This window comes from Amblyomma americanum, chromosome 1, assembly GCF_052857255.1.
Source record: "Amblyomma americanum isolate KBUSLIRL-KWMA chromosome 1, ASM5285725v1, whole genome shotgun sequence".
NCBI classification, from domain to species: Eukaryota; Metazoa; Arthropoda; class Arachnida; order Ixodida; family Ixodidae; genus Amblyomma; species Amblyomma americanum.
In genome coordinates, this window is record NC_135497.1 from 554,146,291 (window position 1) to 554,164,904 (window position 18,614).

The following is an 18,614-nucleotide window of genomic DNA, read 5'->3' on the forward strand; positions in this document are numbered from 1 at the left end:
ATCCTGCCAAAGCAGGGAGACAGAAGCACAAAAGAATAACCCCTCTCAAGGGTTGGTGGTCACAGAATGGACCTTTTTCCAGTAACCGACCACTCAGCTGCCACAAGGAAAAGTACGTTTTCCGGTTTGGGTCCCCCTAATCTCCCTTGCATCTTTTCGGCGAATATACATTTACAATGATAGGGTGGGGTATACAGCCTGTAGTTAGAAGCAGTGTTGGTTTAGCCTAGCCAGAACAGATGAGTGTGAGTCATGTTTTGACACACCTTTTGAACACCTCCCCTTCCGCACTTTGGCCGGCTATTCCGTATTTCGCGTATTCCTCCGTCACCACACGCAATACAAGCCTGGTGACCATGTACGAGTATGGACGCCGATTCGACGACGCGGCCTCTGTGAAAAGCTTTTTGCGCTCTCATTCTTTATGCTGCCAGCGTTTATTTTGCATTTTCTTTGCTGCTGTTGACCTTACTTTTTTTTTTAAGCATCCGGCCGATGCTTCTTTTACAAAAGGAATGCCGTGAAACTGTCGTACTACTCGTTTGTTCGAGTTCAAAACCGTTGGCGCGCGGGAGTATCACTTTGTTATGCGAGAAGCGATCAGCGTTATCTAGAAGGAATGCAGCCAGGCCCAACTATTTCGACATTATTCTGGGTTGTTGTAGTTGCTTTTAGCGCCTTATCTTGAAGGTTCCTCTTCGATGACCACCAAGCACGCTTGTTGCTATCGGCGTCGCCGAATGCGGGGGGCACGACACCGCATTCAGAATGGTGCACTCACCTCGCCTCTTCTTCCAGGCTGGCCTTGTACTCGGAATACTTGCTGCGACGCCTGACACGGCCTCCCTGCGAGCCTGTGCCTTGACTTCGACGCAATGGCCCGAGGATTGGACGCAGCAACCAGTTACGACAGATCACCAGCGGCTAATCTGGCAACAACGAGCGCATTCCACCACTATCAGCGATGACCACCGGGAATATAAGCAGCCTCCAGCAGCCGCCCCTGCGGGGCACGACACCGCATTCAGAATGGTGCACTCACCCCGCCTCTTCTTCCAGGCTGGCCTTGTACTCGGAATACTTGCTGCGACGCCTGACACGGCCTCCCTGCGAGCCTGTGCCTTGACTTCGACGCAATGGCCCGAGGATTGGACGCAGCAACCAGTTACGACAGATCACCAGCGGCTAATCTGGCAACAACGAGCGCATTCCACCACTATCAGCGATGACCACCGGGAATATAAGCAGCCTCCAGCAGCCGCCCCTGCGGGGCATGACACCGCATTCAGAATGGTGCACTCACCTCGCCTCTTCTTCCAGGTCAGTTACCTAAACGCTTGCCGTTGCGTTAGATCCAGCAATCGTTGTTTCTTTGCGGTGTCGTGCCCTGAGCTGTTGTGTGATGTGTTAGGATTGCTTGACGGCAAAGCCGCTCACGGCGTTAGTAACCTGCTCTTGATGCTCTGCGGCGACGTGGAGACAAACCCTGGTCCCAACCCCGGAAACGAGGATGTACTGTCAACTGTGCTCGCTACGGTACAAAGAATAGAATTAGGTCAAAACGACATTCGGAGCGAATTGACTGCGCTTAAGCACTGGCGTGCCTGTGTTGACGTCGAGCTGAAGCAACTATCTGAAAGGATTCGTACAGTCGAAGTTGATATGGCGGAACGTAAGATTGAGCAGGTTTCGGCAGCATCCGAGTCCGGACCGAATATGTCAGGTACTATTGGCGCACAGCTTCGAAAAATCGAATCGAGATGTGAAGACGCGGAAAACAGACTTAGGCGATCCAATCTGCTGTTTTTTGGCATTCCGGACGAGATGTCTGAAACATGGTCGACAGCAGAAAATAAAGTTATAAATCTCTGTTCCGAAAAACTAGGGGTTAATCTTCAATCTACACAAATTGAAAGATCGCATCGTCTAGGGCAGTTTCAGACTGAGAAATGCAGGCCAGTCATAGTAAAATTACATATTTTAAGGATAAACAACTTATTCTCGAAAACGGAAAGAAGTTTAAAGACACCGATTATGTAGTGCGTGAGGACTTTTCACTACAAACGCGGCTCGCCAGGAAAAAGCTCTTGGAATTTGCCAAATCTAAAAAAACGGCCTACAAGCTCAGCGTAGACAAACTGCGCATGGGCGATTCAGTATACATGTACGACTCTGACACTGACCAAGTAATAGAAGTCTCACGATAGCTAAGATGCCGAAGCAATGCACGTGTTACCAAAAACCCGATCCAGTCGCCTATAGATAGCATTCCAAGCCCACCTCTCCATTTGACAGTCACTAACATACGCAGCCTTCTTCTTAAACGCACCGAACTCTGCTCATATCTTGATAATAGCAACTGTAATATACTACTTCTAACGGAAACGTGGTTGCGTCCAGACATCGCTGACGAGGAACTTCTGCCTGATAGCAACGGATTTCAAATTTACCGAAAAGATAGATTAAGCAAAAGGGGCGGCGGAGTATTAATTGCAGTTAATAATAACATTTTGTCTTTCCTTGTGGATATTCCATGTGAACTGGAAATCATATGGGTAGCAATAGCATCCAGCCTCGGTAACACTGTCTTAGGCATCTGCTACAGGCCCCCGGACTCCCCTGCCACGTTTGTCGCTGACCTACATGACAATATCACGGCTATTCGAACCAGATTTCCTAAATCTGACATTTTCTTGTTCGGGGATTTTAATTACCCAGACATTGATTGGCTGAACCTATGTTCACATTCATCTGCCTCTAATGAGTTCATGCAGCTAACACTCGACTTTTCTTTTGTTCAACTAGTCAATGCTCCAACACGCGATGCTAATATTTTAGACCTTATTTTATCATCTGCTCCCGAGAGGGTTAGTGATATATCTTATAATGACGGGTTCAGTGATCATCAGCTTCTTCAGTTATCGATTAATGCCCCTTATTACTCACGCCGCACCCAACCAAAACAGATTCTAAATTACAGGAAGGCTGACTTTGACGCTATTAATCGTTGTCTCGAGCATTTCTCCGAAATTTTTGTGCGTGATTTTTCATCCCGGTCTGTTAACGAAAACTGGACTTTGTTCAAAGAAAAAATAGCGAAACTGGTGCGCAAACACATTCCGAGAATAACATTACGGGTCAACATATCTAAACCTTGGTATAACAATTCCTTACGAGCATTGAAAAACAAGAAAAAACGTCTTTTCAGAGCCGCGAAACGATTGCGCACTAATTCTGCGCATGCTGAGCACAGACTGTGTGAAGCATCATACTGCCATGCCATCCGGAAGGCCAAACATAAATTTTTATCACAGGACCTTCAATCGCTCATAAAAAATAACCCCGCAAAATTTTGGAAAACAATTTCCCCGTCACGCACGTCGGACACCATTTCATTGCTTGATGAAAACAAATGTCCAATACCTCAAGAGAACTGTCCAGTCACGTTTAATGACTACTTCACATCAGTATTCACTACCGAAGACTATTCCAACCTACGTCAACCCCAAGAACTCAATTACCCATTCATGACTACAATAGATATAACAGCAGAAGGCGTAGCGTCTCTAATTAACAGTCTTAAGGTATCAACTTCCTCAGGGGTAGACGGAATAAATACAAAAATTCTCAAACACACCATACATCCCTCCAGTAACATTCTGTGTCATATTTTCAGGCAATCTTTAGCAACCGGCGAAATTCCTTATGACTGGAAGATTGGCAAAATAATCCCTGTTTACAAATCTGGCGACAAAAACACAGTAACTACCGCCCCATATCACTAACGAGTATTCCATGTAAGTTACTTGAACACATCGTTGCATCTAACGTCGCGCGCCATCTCGAGAACAATGATTTCTTTTTCCCACGCCAGCACGGATTCAGAAAAGGGTTTTCCTGTGATACACAACTAATTGAACTTACCAGTGATTTATTCAAGAACATGGATGAAAACTACCAGACTGACTGCATATTCATTGACTTTTCCAGAGCGTTTGACCGTGTTGCCCATTGTCGCCTTATAGCTAAAATATCGTCGCTCAATTTAGACTCGCTAACTGTCTCCTGGATCCGGAACTTCATATCTTTTCGTAAGCAGTTCACGGTAACAAACAACTTTTCATCACCCCTTAGTGACGTCACTTCTGGCGTCCCTCAGGGAAGTGTTCTCGGTCCCTTATTATTTTCAATTTTCATAAATGACCTGCCATCGCATCTTACATCATCGGTCCGACTGTTCGCCGATGACTGCATAATTTATCGCCAAATCCGCTCAACCACTGACCATGCAATTCTTCAGCAGGACCTTGAATGTGTAACTAACTGGTGCACATCATGGCAAATGACACTTAATACTGACAAATGGAAAATCATGACAGTTAGCCGGAAGCATTCAAACTCGCTATTCACTTATTCCCTTAACAGTGTCACACTATCCCGCACGTCTTCCTATAAATACCTTGGCGTTTATCTGACTTCAAATCTTTCTTGGGCGGAACATATTCAATGCATAACTGCTAAAGCATCGCGCACGCTTGGCTACCTGATAAGAAATCTTCATAGCGCACCTCTTTCTACCCGCAAGCTAGCATACTTAACATTTGTCCGTCCCCAACTCGAATATGCATCAGCCATCTGGTCACCACATCAGGCCTATTTAATTCATTCACTCGAAGCAATTCAGAACCGTGCAGCGCGTTTTATTTCTCACGACTACAACCGTCATTCCAGCGTAACAAGCATCAAGTTATCTTTATCGCTAACAAGTTTAGACACGTAGGGATATCGCACTTCTTTGCTTACTACAGAAACTAATATACAGTCGTCACGCGTCCACACTGCCACTTACACGCCCAATGCGCACTTCACGTCGCCTACATAATAATCTTAGCTTCCAACGTCTATTCGGCCGAACACTCGCGTTTAATTCTTCTGCTTTGCCACGTGCTATCAAGTGTTGGAATGGCCTTCCGGATTGCATTGCTACCATACGTGACCCATTAATCTTCAAAAACGAATTGACCACCTTCATGCATCCATGATATTGTACATAAATTGTTTTCGTATGTGTTGTCAAATCCATGCAGTGCCACTATTTGTTTGCTGTTTTTCCTCTGTGTCAGTATATTACGGTTTTTTTTTTCATGTACGGTGTAATCATTGTTTGCAGTCCAATGTATTTAATATTGTTTATTTTTTGTTCTTTCCACTTTGTACCATCTTTTGTCTGCTAAATATTGTAACCCCTCCCCTCACACAATGTTCCAAGTGTGGAACCTGTGAGGTATTTGTATAAATAAATAAATAAATAAATTATATTTATGGACGATAGTCACTTCAGTAGCTAAATTACTGCTGAAATACTTAGTTCCATGTCTCTTTCACTGCTTATAAGTTCACCACGGTACAAATCGGACTCTGGTAAAAGGGTGAGATGTGTGGTTTGCAAAAGCACTGAGATCGTCCTGACGCTATTCGTGGTGACTTTGAACGCTAATTTCGGCATTGCACAAGCGACTTACCACTGTTATGGACAAAGTTGCTAGTAGTGGTTCATTGTTTAAAATAACAAACTGCAATTTAATAGAAGATGGCCACTGCAACCACGCCAATTGCGTGTGCTCTTTCTGAACACAAAAACGGCAGCGCATCTGAATTGTAATGACGTCAGGGATTCCAGAGCGAAAATTCCACACCTACTATGGTTTCCGAAAAAGTCTCACTACGAGCTCTGCTTTCTTATGTTCTTTTCTATATTTTATATATTATATACTTTTATTTATTATGCCCGCAGGGGGGCGCCTGCAGCTTGCAGGCGTCGCGACGGTGAGTGGCGACACCGCGGGTTCCCGAGCATCCGCAGGGACATCTCCGCAAGGGGATGATGGTGAACTGTGCATCACCACGGACCCGAGCACCCGCGCCTCGCCGTGCGTGGCATCGCCGTGTCCGGGGAAAAGGGGATCCTGGTGGTTGAGCCAATGCCGAGCGTTTGGACCCTTAAGGCCCCTTGGCGGAGGCAACACACCACTTTGGCCCCAGCTTCCTGCAGACGGCACCTCCGGCCTGACCCGACCGGGGGGAATCGGCAGTCGCCTTTTCCTATCCTCCTCTTTATCTTTAACTTTCCTATCTCTGTCTCACAACTCTCCTATATCCTACTCGCTTCTTGGTTTTTCCTTTTTTCCTGGCGGCGAGGGTTAACCTTGTGTGACCAACTACCCTGAGTTGCGTCATATTTGGTTATAGTTGAGGTGTACAGCTGGCGTGGGCAGGACTTGCTATCAAGTTCCTGTCCCGTCCCCTTGTTGGACTCCGTGGTGGGTGGCTGGCACCATGACCGAAAAAAAAGTTCTTTTATGGCTCCCCAACTTTCAAAACCTGATCGCTCTCTCAAAAGAGGGCGGAACGAGGCAGACAACTTCTTTCAAAAAAGAAAAGTAACTTTCCCCAAATATCATGTGATCCACAGTGAACAACAAGATAAACAGGCAAGAATAATATCCCCCTTCCTTGGCTATAAGCTGTCAAAAATGGCCAGCGGCGACTTATTGCTCGAACTGTGTGACAATGTCCAACATTCTAAGCTCTCCAACCTAACGTCCATAGGGGAAATCCCGGTCTCCGTGACTCCTCATCGCTCACTAAACACTGTCCGAGGCGTAATATCGGAAAATGATTTTCTTCACATAACTGAAAAAGAAATGGTTGAAGGGCTCATCGACCAAGACGTCATAGATGTCCACCGAATCAAAATCCGGAAGGACAACAAGGAAATAGACACAAAACACATGATCCTGACGTTCAACACCAGCACCCTGCCCGACACAATCGACGTGGGATATTTGAAAATCAATGTACGACCATACATACCAAACCCTCGCAGTTGTTTCAACTGCCAAAGGTTCGGCCACGGCTCACAGAGCTGCCGCGGTCGTAAAACTTGCGCAAAATGTGCCTCTAACGATCACCAGTCTGATGTATGTGACGCAGCCCTGTGCTGTGCAAACTGTGAAGGAGAACATGCTGCATACTCCAGGGCGTGTCCGTCCTGGAAGAATGAAAAAGAAATTATCACCATAAAGACCAAAGAAAACATTTCTTTTAAAGAAGCGAGAAGGCGTTTTGCGCTTACAAACACATTCTCCTTCACAGCAAAACAAAAATTCGCTGATGTGGTGCGCAGGGGCGTAGCACCGCACAGCACTCCGGCACCTGCCAAGGCCGCTCCCACCGAGCCTATGGCAGGGCCATCCACGCCCCAGGCAGGGTCAGCGAAAGCTGCCCTGTCACTGCCAAAGCAGGGACCGCCGGTCCATGGGTCGGCATCCCGCAGGACCTCCCCCCGTCGGGAGAGGCCTGAAACTAACACAACTGCGGCTGCGCGGTCCTCCAGCACATCTGTTGAGGTGATGGATACAACACCCACTCCGCCTCCATTACAGCGGCGGAACAGCTCTCTTGAGCGAAAAAAAGACAGGCCCCTCATAACGGGCCCACCACATAAGTAAATCTCCTTTCATTTTCTTTTAAAAACACAAGCATGGCTTTTTTAATTCCATGGAATTACAGAGGACTTATGCGGAATTATAGTGACATAACACATATTTTAGGGTCAATGTTACCCATAGTTTTATGTCTTCAGGAGACCAATCTTGGTCCACAACATGTGCATATCCTGAAACATTATCAAACTTTTAGACGCGATCGCGAGCAGGCAAATCGACTTTCAGGAGGCGTCGCAATTGTCGTCCAAAGCGGCGTCCCTGCTCGAAAAATCAAGCTCAATACAAAACTTGAGGCGGTTGCAGTCAGCATCGTCAGCTATAAAACACTAACAATCTGTTCCGTATACATTCCTCCACATTTTACATTAACAGTCCATGAGCTAGAAGAATTGATAGATGAACTTCCAGAGTCATATCTGGTAGTTGGGGATTTTAACGCTCACTCCCCTTTTTGGAGAAGCGAGCGCTGCGACTCTAGGGGGCAAACAATCGAAGATTTCATCCTCTCAAATAACATCTGTCTTTTAAATACAGGAAAAGCAACTTATTGTTGCCCAAGCTCGGCAAAAATGAGCTTTCTCGATTTAGCTTTCGCATCACCATCGCTTTTTAACGATTTTAAATGGGATGTTTTAAATGATCCTCTGGGAAGTGATCACCTACCCACTGTTATCAGACTCTCGTCTTCCACTCCAGTCATCCCCACAAGACCACGGCGCTGGAAATTTCACCTCGCCGACTGGTCACTTTTTACAGAAAGTGCCACTCTAGATAAAGAATTTTCTGAAGACCTCAGCATAGTTGAAATTAATGACAGGTTTACTACATGCATAATATCTGCTGCAACACTCGCTATACCACAAACAACAGGAATCGTACAGAAGAAACACAAAGTATGGTGGACACAAGAATGTACATTTGCAAAAAAAACAGCAAAATAAAGCATGGGGCACCCTGCGTCGGTACCCCACTGCAGAGAACTTACTCACTTTTAAGAGGGCCAAGGCGAGAGCGCGGTACGTGCGCAGGAATGCTGAGAAAACCTCCTGGCAGAAATATGTGTCCTCTATAAATAGTTCAATACCATCAAAGAAAATGTGGAACAAAGTTCGTAAATTCACTGGTGACCGTACTTCCTTCACACTTCCACTTTTGACAACACCCGGTACACAAACATCGTTGGAAGAACAGGCCAATTTATTGGGCGAGCACTTTGCCGAAGTCTCAAGGTCATCCCACTACACAAACACATTCCAGAAACACAAAGCTATAGCTGAAAAACAAAAACTTCCATTCGGAACAGGCATGCAGGAAGACTACAACCAGCCCATTACGCTCCAGGAATTAAATAGGGTATTATCTTCCGGTAAAAAGACAGCACCAGGCCCAGACAATGTGTATACAATATGCTTGCCCATCGCTCTGATACTGCCGTACAGGCACTGTTAAAATTCTTCAATAAAATATGGATGACTGGCAGAATACCTGAGGAGTGGAAGAAAGCAGTAATAGTACCTTTTCTGAAACCCGGAAAACCACCAACAAGTCCTGGCAATTACAGACCAATAGCCCTCACCAGCTGCTTCGCTAAATCTTTTGAAAGTGTAATAAACATTAGACTCACCTTTGTACTCGAATCTCGGCAACTATTAGATGTACATCAATGTGGATTCAGAAAAGCATGCTCAACCACCGATCACCTTGTCCGCCTAGAGAACACCATACGGGAGGCGTTCATCCACAAGCAGCAGTGTATCGGGGTCTTCTTCGACATGGAGAAGGCATACGATACCATGTGGAAGTTCGGCATCCTCCGCGACCTAGCAGAGCTAGGTATCCGAGGCAGGATGCTGAACTGCTTGAACGACTTCCTGGCTAACCGCACATTTAGGGTCCGCCTAGGAACAACTCTCTCCATGACTTTCACCCAAGAGAATGGCGTACCCCATGGTTGCATTCTAAGCACGACACTCTTCGTAGTAAAAATGAATTCGTTAGCCAAAGTAATACCCAAGTCCATAATGTATTCAGTTTATGTAGATGACCTACAGATAGCATGCACTTCCTCCAGCATATCGTCCTGCGAGAGACAAATACAAATCACACTAAATAAACTGGCTGCTTGGGCAGAGATAAATGGGTTCAAGTTCTCTCCTCAAAAAACAGTAGCTGTTCTGTTCTCATTGCGACGAGGCCTACAATTCATTCCCAACCTATACTTGAATCAAGCCACACTACCAATAAAACCAGAACATAAATTTTTAGAACTCACTTTTGACAAGAAACTCACATTTCTACCACACATTAACAACCTTAAAAAGAAAGCATCCCAAGCCCTCAATGTATTAAAGGTGCTCTCGCGAAAACGGTGGGGGTCCGATAGAACATGCCTATTACACATCTATCGCTCTCCGGTACGCTCCAAGCTGGACTATGGGTGCATAGTATACAGTTCAGCAAGAGCATCCTACTTGAAACGACTGGACCCTGTTCATAATCTTGGTCTGCGACTATCAACTGGAGCATATAGAACATCCCCGGTAAACAGTCTTTACATTGAAGCTAATGAGCCTGCACTAGAGGATAGAAGAGTCACACTGACATGCGCATACGTCCTAAAAACCCGTTCTCTTCCTAAACATCTCTGCCATCCCATTGTTACCAAGTGCCCATCCAAAAGATTATTCAACAATAAACCACAATCCATCCGGCCACTAATAATGCGCTTTGAAGATAAATGTGAAGAGTTAGGAGTACTGGATGCCCTGCCGAATACTGCACAAAAATATGAAAATTTACCACCATGGTACAGCCTGCCTTCAGTGTGCGACTTCACACCGACACACTTACATAAAAAGGAAATGCCACATCAGCTCATACTACAAGAATTCTTTGAACTGCAAGAAAAATATGACACCTTCACTGAATTTTACACTGATGGGTCAAAAACAGAAAGTCATGTTGGAAGTGCAGTAATTCAAGGAAAAAATGAAAAAATGATACGACTTCCACAGTATGCATCGGTTTTTACTGCCGAGAGTTATGCAGTCTTTGTAGCCGTAGACCAAATAGTAAAAGAAAACATTAAAAATAGCGTCATTTACACCGATTCACTGAGTATGCTCAAAGCGCTGCACTGTAGAAACGCTGCTGAACCCATTATAGGAAACATCATACATAACATAATTAAAATAAAAAAAAACAAAAACATAACATTATATTCTGCTGGGTGCCCAGCCATGTTGGAATTGTCGGTAATGAGAGAGCAGATGCATGCGCAGCACAAGCTCGAATTGATCAAATAAAACAAGATAACATACCACACAGGGATTTTTTGAAATTAGTGCACAGTAAACTCAGAATTAAGTGGCAGGCTGCATGGGAAGAACAGGCAAACAACAAACTCATTCTATAAAACCCGTTTTAGGAGAATGGAAATCATGTAGACATCAAGAACGTTTCACTGAAGTTATTTTATGTCGGCTACGCATTGGGCACACACACCTTACACACAACTTCTTACTGACAAAACAAGACAAACCTCTCTGCGAAATGTGCGGCGATGTACTCACTGTAAACCACATTTTAATTTCATGTACAAAACTGGAACAACTGAGGAAAAAATATTTTACAACACTGTACAATGAATACATCCCATTGCACCCCAAGTTGCTTTTAGGTGATCAAGCACTAGTTGATATTTCAAGTATTTTTAAGTTTCTTAATGAAGCCAATGTTTTAAACAAACTCTAGTTATAAAAAAGTGTAACATTTAACAAAAACCTAACCTTGTGTTTGGCGCATCATAGCCATAGTTGCTTTTGCGCCATTAAAACCAATATAACTAACTTTTATTTATTATATATTTTAACATGTATTTATAAGCGCCCCTTCGTTTATAAGCACCCGAGCGTTTTTCTGATTGAAATGCGCGACTTTCGGAAGCGTAGTGCAGGAGGTGCGACTAGGTGTGGCGCATACACCGAGGCGTATCTTACAGGGAGAATAAAGACTGTTGGAGAACGCTTGACACATGCGAAACCGAAGCAGAAGCAAAACTGGATGACTTTGTCAGCCAGGCCATGAGCGTTTGACATCACATAATCTACACCACAGATGTCTATTCTAGAGTAGGGGGCTCGGAGATCCGCGAGCTCATTTCTGCAGATAAGGTGCAACAATGCTTACCAGCGTACAGTGGACAGCACCTGCACTGATAACGCGAACATTCTGGCAGAGATATGCCTGGTTGCGAAGAGAATTGGTGAAAAAGAACGACGCTCGCCCAAAGATTTGTTAGAGAACCGATGTTTCGATGCCGATCCGACACATTTTGGTTTCCCTAGCTTGTAGCCAAAGCCGAACGTTGGCTTCGACGGTTCTCATGACATCGCAGTTGCAGTGCAGCAGGGGCTGAGCTCCTAAGAAAAGGAAGGAGACGGTACTTTCTTCCCTTGAGGCGGGCTGTTGCACTGGCATACATAGTTGTCCGCGAGTATAGCGTGCAATCGCGGGTGATTGGCAAGTGTCTCAGTGAAAGGGGGTTAATTGCTACGTCATGACAATCAGTCTACGCCATTAGCCCCGTTTACATGAACCGGACAGCGTCGGGTCGATTCGGGGGTCGGGCTGAGCATGGTCAATCCAACTCAACCACTGCGTGTTTACATAAACTCGATTTTAGCGATTCGAGACCGGTACAGCTGTAGGGACACCAAGCGTCGAGCAAGCACTAGCAGCCTCCAAGATTGAGGCACGCCATCGCTGTATCGGAGGTGCGATGGCGCACGTGGAAAGCAAGTTCGCATTTATCCCCTTCCCTCTCAATAACCCTACTTTTCGACCCAACAGCGTTTACAAGCACATCGGTTCAGGGTCGACTCCCGGCTCGGCGTGCGTACCAGTACCGGTTTTCAGGCAACCAGGAGTGTGGGTTCATGTAAACTACTGTAATGTAAACGCCGGCCGCTATCGGCTCGAGGCCCTCCTATGAGGAATATTTGCAGCTTCATTCTTGACTTGTATCGACACCTGGGTCACTGCGCACTTGCGCTGGGCAACGAACAATGCTGTTCACTCCCCCTTCCTGTGTTTTGGCACAAACAATGCCTTATTGTGTGGCTGTCGGGAGCGGAAACGGGGGGGGGGGGGGGGGCTTTTAGGTGTGGCCTTGCATTCCACTTCCTTTCTGCACCAAGAGCTCCAGCAAAAAGGAAACGCAGAAATCCTTTCCGAGTACAGCCCAAGCAAGAAAAAAGGAAAGAAAGACCTGAGGTCAGTCCAAGTTCTGAGTAAAAACCTGCGCGCACGAACACAGACAACCAAGAGGCTGGTGGTAGAGTGTAGTGGCGACAAAATATTCTGACTCCAGATGAAGCCACGTCCGCTAGTTGATTTCTTGCGAATTTCAAATCGCCGCAGAGAATACATACACAATTTTCAGAGCCTGTAAAACGGAAATACTACGCTCGATATGAATGAAAATTGCGGCTTGACAATCAAGAAAGAAAAATGGAGTAAATGTTGCGGACAATATTCTGATATTTGGCTTAATTTTTTCACGAGATGACATGAAAGACCGACATATCTAAATGTGCAATTTTTCTGGATATTTACCTCTGATTTGTAAAAAAATGAAACTTAAAAAATACCAGAAGAGGGCAAATACGGGCTGGTTGGTACATGTTTTACGAATTGGAAAAACAGCGCAATCAAAGACGAGACACAAGAGAAGCACAAAACACCAGCGCTGACTAACAACCAAATGATTTATTGCTTCAGGTGAGGCAGCATATAAATGAAATGGCACGAGTAACAACACAAAATAAGCATGAGAGAAAGATACCGCACAACCACACAACTTGACAAAATACCATCTGTCTGCGAAATTTCCTCCATTCATTAAAGAAGAATACGCTGCCACAGAGCTCATGAAAATCGAGCCATTTTTAGAAACACTACAGCTTCTGAAAGTTCCCATGCATTTCCTATGGACACTGTCACGGGTGAACCCTTTTAACAGCAAGACGTTTAGGTGGGACAAAGAAAAAGAAGTCAGTGGCTGGCTTGGTGGCTCTGGTTATGGCGCTCTGCTGCTGGCCCGAAATACGCACGGGTTTGATTCCGGCCACGGCGGTCGAATTTCGATTGAGGCGAAATTCGAGCGGCCCGTGTGCTGTGCGATGTCAGTGCACGTTAAACAACTCCAGGTGGTCGAAATTATCTGAACCTTGCACTACAGCGTCCCTCAGCCTGAGTCGCTTTGGGACGTTAAACCCCCGTAAACCAAACCAAAAAGAAGAAGTCGATAAAACTGAAAAATAAATTACCCAAACATGGAAAAAAGGGCGCGAAAGTTTTGTTCTGGCTGCAGTAACAGTGAATTGCAGAAGCACCGTCAATAAAGTTGACGACCTTGCTGCTCTTATCGACTCTTTGAAGGCCGATATAGTCCTTGGCACTGAATCGTGGCTAGACCCTTCCATTAGCGATAGTGAAGTTTCCCGATGACTTCATTGCGTATCGGAAAGACAGATCTCGTGTAGGTGGCGGCGCCGTTCTTCTAGTTCGCCGCTCTTTAAACTCATGTGAGCTAGATATAGGCCATGACGCTGTGGAATCAGTATGGTGTAAAATTACCTTGCGAGACCGTTCATTGGCAGCCGATGCCTTGTATCGGCCACCAAACTCGACCGTCGACACGATTAAGATTTTACCTGATATCGTTTCCGGATGTCCATCACTCGGGACCGCGCGAGACAAAGCGGGCTATGGAGTTCCTCGTGGTTGATAGCGTTATAAAATATATGCACATTGATCGGAAAAACAGTTAAACGCGTACGTTGAAAACATGAAATGGCTATATATACAGCGAAAACTTATTTACAGGATAAATGTGCGCTCGCAGCTTCATACACCTCGCTCGATTTTGCTCGCGCATCCGCACAGTCGAGCAACCGCACACACACTGCTAGTCGCTCTCTCGTCCGCTGTCTCGGTTGTTCTCAGCTCCGATGACAACCGGCCACTTAAAAACACCGAAGCACAAACAGACACAGAGGCGCGCGCACGTGCAAGGGCTCACTTGCCGCATTGTCCCCGAGTGCGCAATCTGGGGGTGAAAGGAACGCCGCGCGACTTCCGAGGGGAAGAGATACTCGCCACTACGGTCGTAAAATTTGTTTTGTGAGTTTTTATGCGGTTTAGAGCCCCAAAACGACTCAGGCTATGAGGGACGCAGTAGTAGAGAGCTCCGGATAATGTCGACCACCTGCGTCTCTTTACCGTGCACTGACATGACACAGTACATGGGCGCCTTCTGCATTTCGCCTCCATCTAAACGCGGCCGCATCGGCCGGGATCGAACCTGCGTCTTTCGGGCTCAGCAGTCAAGAGCACTACCCGCTGAACCACCGCGCCGAGGCTCCGGTCGCAAAATGTAAAGGAGCCACTCACAGAAAAAAACATATACGCACGGAAAGGACGCCATGTAAAGGGTTCTCGATTACAATGGCGTTCATACGAGGTGGATGGGTCGCGGGTCACACCGAACATTAGAATAATGGCAGTGACGTTAATGCCGCATTGGAATGTTACATTAATGTTGAACTTTATAAATAACATTATGTGTTATAAAGAAAGCATAAAGCATGGGCTCCATGTACGCGAAAAAGAGCGACGCGACGAGGCGGCAGGCGACGCGCACCCGCGACGTGCGCAGCGGACTCCGTGCTTTGCGCACTACAGCTTAGTAAACACGCCCGTAACCTGTTCTCTCTCTTAAAATTTTGTGAGTGTGCCTCATAGTCAGGGCCAAAGGAATATTTCCTCTACGGCAGCGGTGTAGCGGCAGTGGAGATAACCAACGGCGTGCTTGCGGAGACGAAGTCACATCACGGGTTCACGGGGGACGTGTGCTTTCGTTCGGGGCCTGTGCTCTCCCTCCGGCTTAGTAAAAACACTCGCATGAACTTTCACCGCAATCTGATTGTACGTGAGCGAACTATAATATACCAGTGAGAATGCGCGCCGCGAGTGTTTCTACACGCATATATAGTTGGCGCGCAGCGGCACGGTGGATCGAGCGCCGGTACCCGCGGCTCGACATGCATCTCTCCCCGCAGTACGCCTGCTCCAAATGCTGTTAGCCCTCCGCAACCAACAAGTAGATTGTTTTCATTATTTAAATCATGCGGACCGGTTCTGCTTCTCAGCTACAATAGCAAATATTTTCTCGGTGATGGCGATGACCAAGACGACGCGCTGGTAGGGTTTCGTGAGATGTGCCCGTGACAAAACATGTATCCGGAAACGGCTGTGTGGGGCTCTGATTGGCCAGTCGCGTGGGGGACTTCCGGGCGACGAACGAAATTTTCTGTTAGAGCAGATCCGAGCGACGAGACAAGCGACACGGCAAAAATGCTTCGCGCGACGGCGTCGCTTGCGCCTTCGCGTTGAGTCTGCGACCGAAGAGGCACCGCGTAAGGGACAGCTTCCCATCACGGGAATCGACAGTATTTGCCTTCGAGGACGATAACACGAAACACTTTTTGGAGAAAAGTAATGCGACATAACTTTGTCAAACAATGCTCTCCTAACAATTAGCACCGCGGAGTTATCTTCTACACACTTTTTATGGAAGAGTTTGCAGCGTTGCCCATAGTGACCCCCGCCGCGGTAGGGCGGGCTTTTTGGGTCGGTGACGGGAGCGGTCGCATACCGCGTCGGCTCCGTGACAGATCGCAATCAATTGCGATACACCAACTTTTCCCCCTGCAAGCCTGGTATCATCGTCTCCAGGAACCTCAGCGGCACCCGTCTACACCACGTTTGTTAAGGTGGGGCCAATTTTTGATTTTCGGCCATTTGAAGCTTTCGTCACGCCGCGGTGGTGCTAAGCCTAACGGCGCCGGGGCCTGCGATGGCCCCGGTCGGGGATCCCTCGGCTCCGGCGGCTCCAAATCAAGTCACCGGATACGACCCGCAGTCCTTGCAGATCGTAACAATGGATACCCATCAATCCGAGGATACGACTCAGGGCCAGGATCCTCTACCAACCGAGGATGATTACCTCCAAGATATGGTCCGCGTCTGGCGCGGAAAGAAGAACGCGTCGGCGGCATCGAGGGACGCTGGTGCTGGTGCCACCCAGCAACAGGCGCCGGCTAGCTCTGCGCATACGCAGGGCGGGAGTGCGCTGTACGCAGCCTCGAAGAGCTCCAAGCAACTCCGGTGGCGGCCGCAGAACACGCCGCGCATTGAAAAAGATGACATCGTCGTGGTGCTGAAACCAAGAAACACGGTCGACCTCAAGGCAACTTTTGGTCCTGGACGAGCCGGCGCTGCAGTCCGCAGCATCCTCGGGGATGACGCAAATGCTGGACTTGAGGTGTGGCCCATTTGGGACCAAAACGTCCTTGTATGTGCACTGAAATCTGTCGACGCCGCGGAGAAGCTACTCCGGGATATTGTGCTGCCGGTAGGGGAACGCGAGCTACCGTTCCGGGGACACCCTAAACTCTCCGGTGCGTTCTGTCGAGGCGTCGTGACTGTTTCGCCAGACGAAAAGTCTGAAAGCGTTAAACGAAAACTCAGTGCGGAACAAAATGTGGTGTCTGTGCGCAAGCTAGGGGGAACCCCGGTTGCGGTGATCACCTTCGCGGGGACCAAGGTGCCACGGACGGTGTTGTACAGCTAAGAACGGCTCCCTGTTCGCCTGTACAAGAAAACAGTGCCAGCATGCCACCGCTGTGGCACAGTGGGCCATCGGGCCGATGCGTGCCCGCGACCGCAGCCGGGCCGCTGCAAACGCTGCGGTGTCCAGGTTCCCGATGCCACTCCTGACGGCCCGGCAGAACATGACTGTGTTCCGAGCTGCCTCATCTGCGGAGGCGGCCACCCTACCGGAGCTCCTGGCTGTGCCGGGCGGTTCCGGAAAGCCATCAAACCGAGCTCCCCATCCGGATCCAAACCGAAGACAAAGACGGGGCCCAAGCAGGCTCCTCTGCCCGAGGCCAAGAAAGCGCCAGCCGATCAGGAAACCAAGGCCAAACCCGGCACATCGAAACCTGTCAAGTCCGCGACCCAGGCGGTGCCCCCGGTCCTCAACGCCAGGGACTTCCCGCCCTTGGCACCCGTCCAACCACAGGTGAGCAGTTGGAGTAGGGCAGTCTCCGGGCCCCCTACCCGTCCCTCCCCTACCGAAACCGCCCTACAGCAGCAAGCAGAGGAGCTCAGGCGCCAGGACCAAATTCTAGCGCGCAAAATTCAAGAATTAGAGGCCAAACAGGCCGGGTCATCCGAACCAATGCAAGAAGCTGAACCAGACGACGAGGATGACGGATCATCCGTAACATCTTGCCTCACTAGCGTCTCGCGGCAGTGCGGGGACACGGTAGTTGGATCTGCTGGCCGCGTCGCCGGCCTATAGAGGCGCTGCAGAGCCAAACCGAGCAACTGGAGGAGCAAGTGGCGGCCCTCCCGAATCAAATCATGTCAGCAGTCTGCGAGTCCTTCCAGGACATGTTCAAGGCAGCTTTAACGCAAGCACTTCCCGACCTTATGGCCCAGGTCACTGACTCGGTCCTTAAAGCCGTGCAGCCCTGGGTCAGCAACCAAATTAAGAACGCCACTAGCTGCGAATCCTCTCACCTCAAACGTAAGACAGCCTCCTGCCAGGCAGCGGAGGAACATGGTTCAGGCTCTGCAGCTGGTGGGTCGGTGCGGCCAATCGCTGGGGTTGCGCTGGCTCCCGGCCAGAGCTAGTCCGCTCGCCCGTAAGTAAATAGAACGAAATGGCTAGCAGATCTAATAGGAATGATAAAAACCTTGAAAAATTCCAGATCATCCAATGGAACTGCAGGGGTTTCAGAGCTTGGAAAAAACGGTCACACCTCCAGCTCTACCTGCAGTCCCTAGGAGACATGCCGGCACTCAATGTCCTGCAGGAGCCCGGAATAGACGCTAAATTATCAGGCTACAGCACCTTTCAGGGGGGCGCCTCTACGTGCATCTTGGTGAATAAAGCTTACACCGTGGTTCAGGTCGACTTAGACTTGAGTACCGAGCAAGAATATAGAATGGTCCGGGTACTGCCTCTCAGACGCC

At 47.9% G+C, this 18,614-nt stretch overlaps 1 pseudogene; it reads left to right on the forward strand.

Annotated features, from left to right (window-relative positions):
* Positions 1-16,428: 16,428 nt before the first annotated feature.
* LOC144129818 (uncharacterized) lies at positions 16,429-18,272 on the forward strand (annotated as a pseudogene).
* The last annotated feature ends 342 nt before the right edge of the window (positions 18,273-18,614 follow it).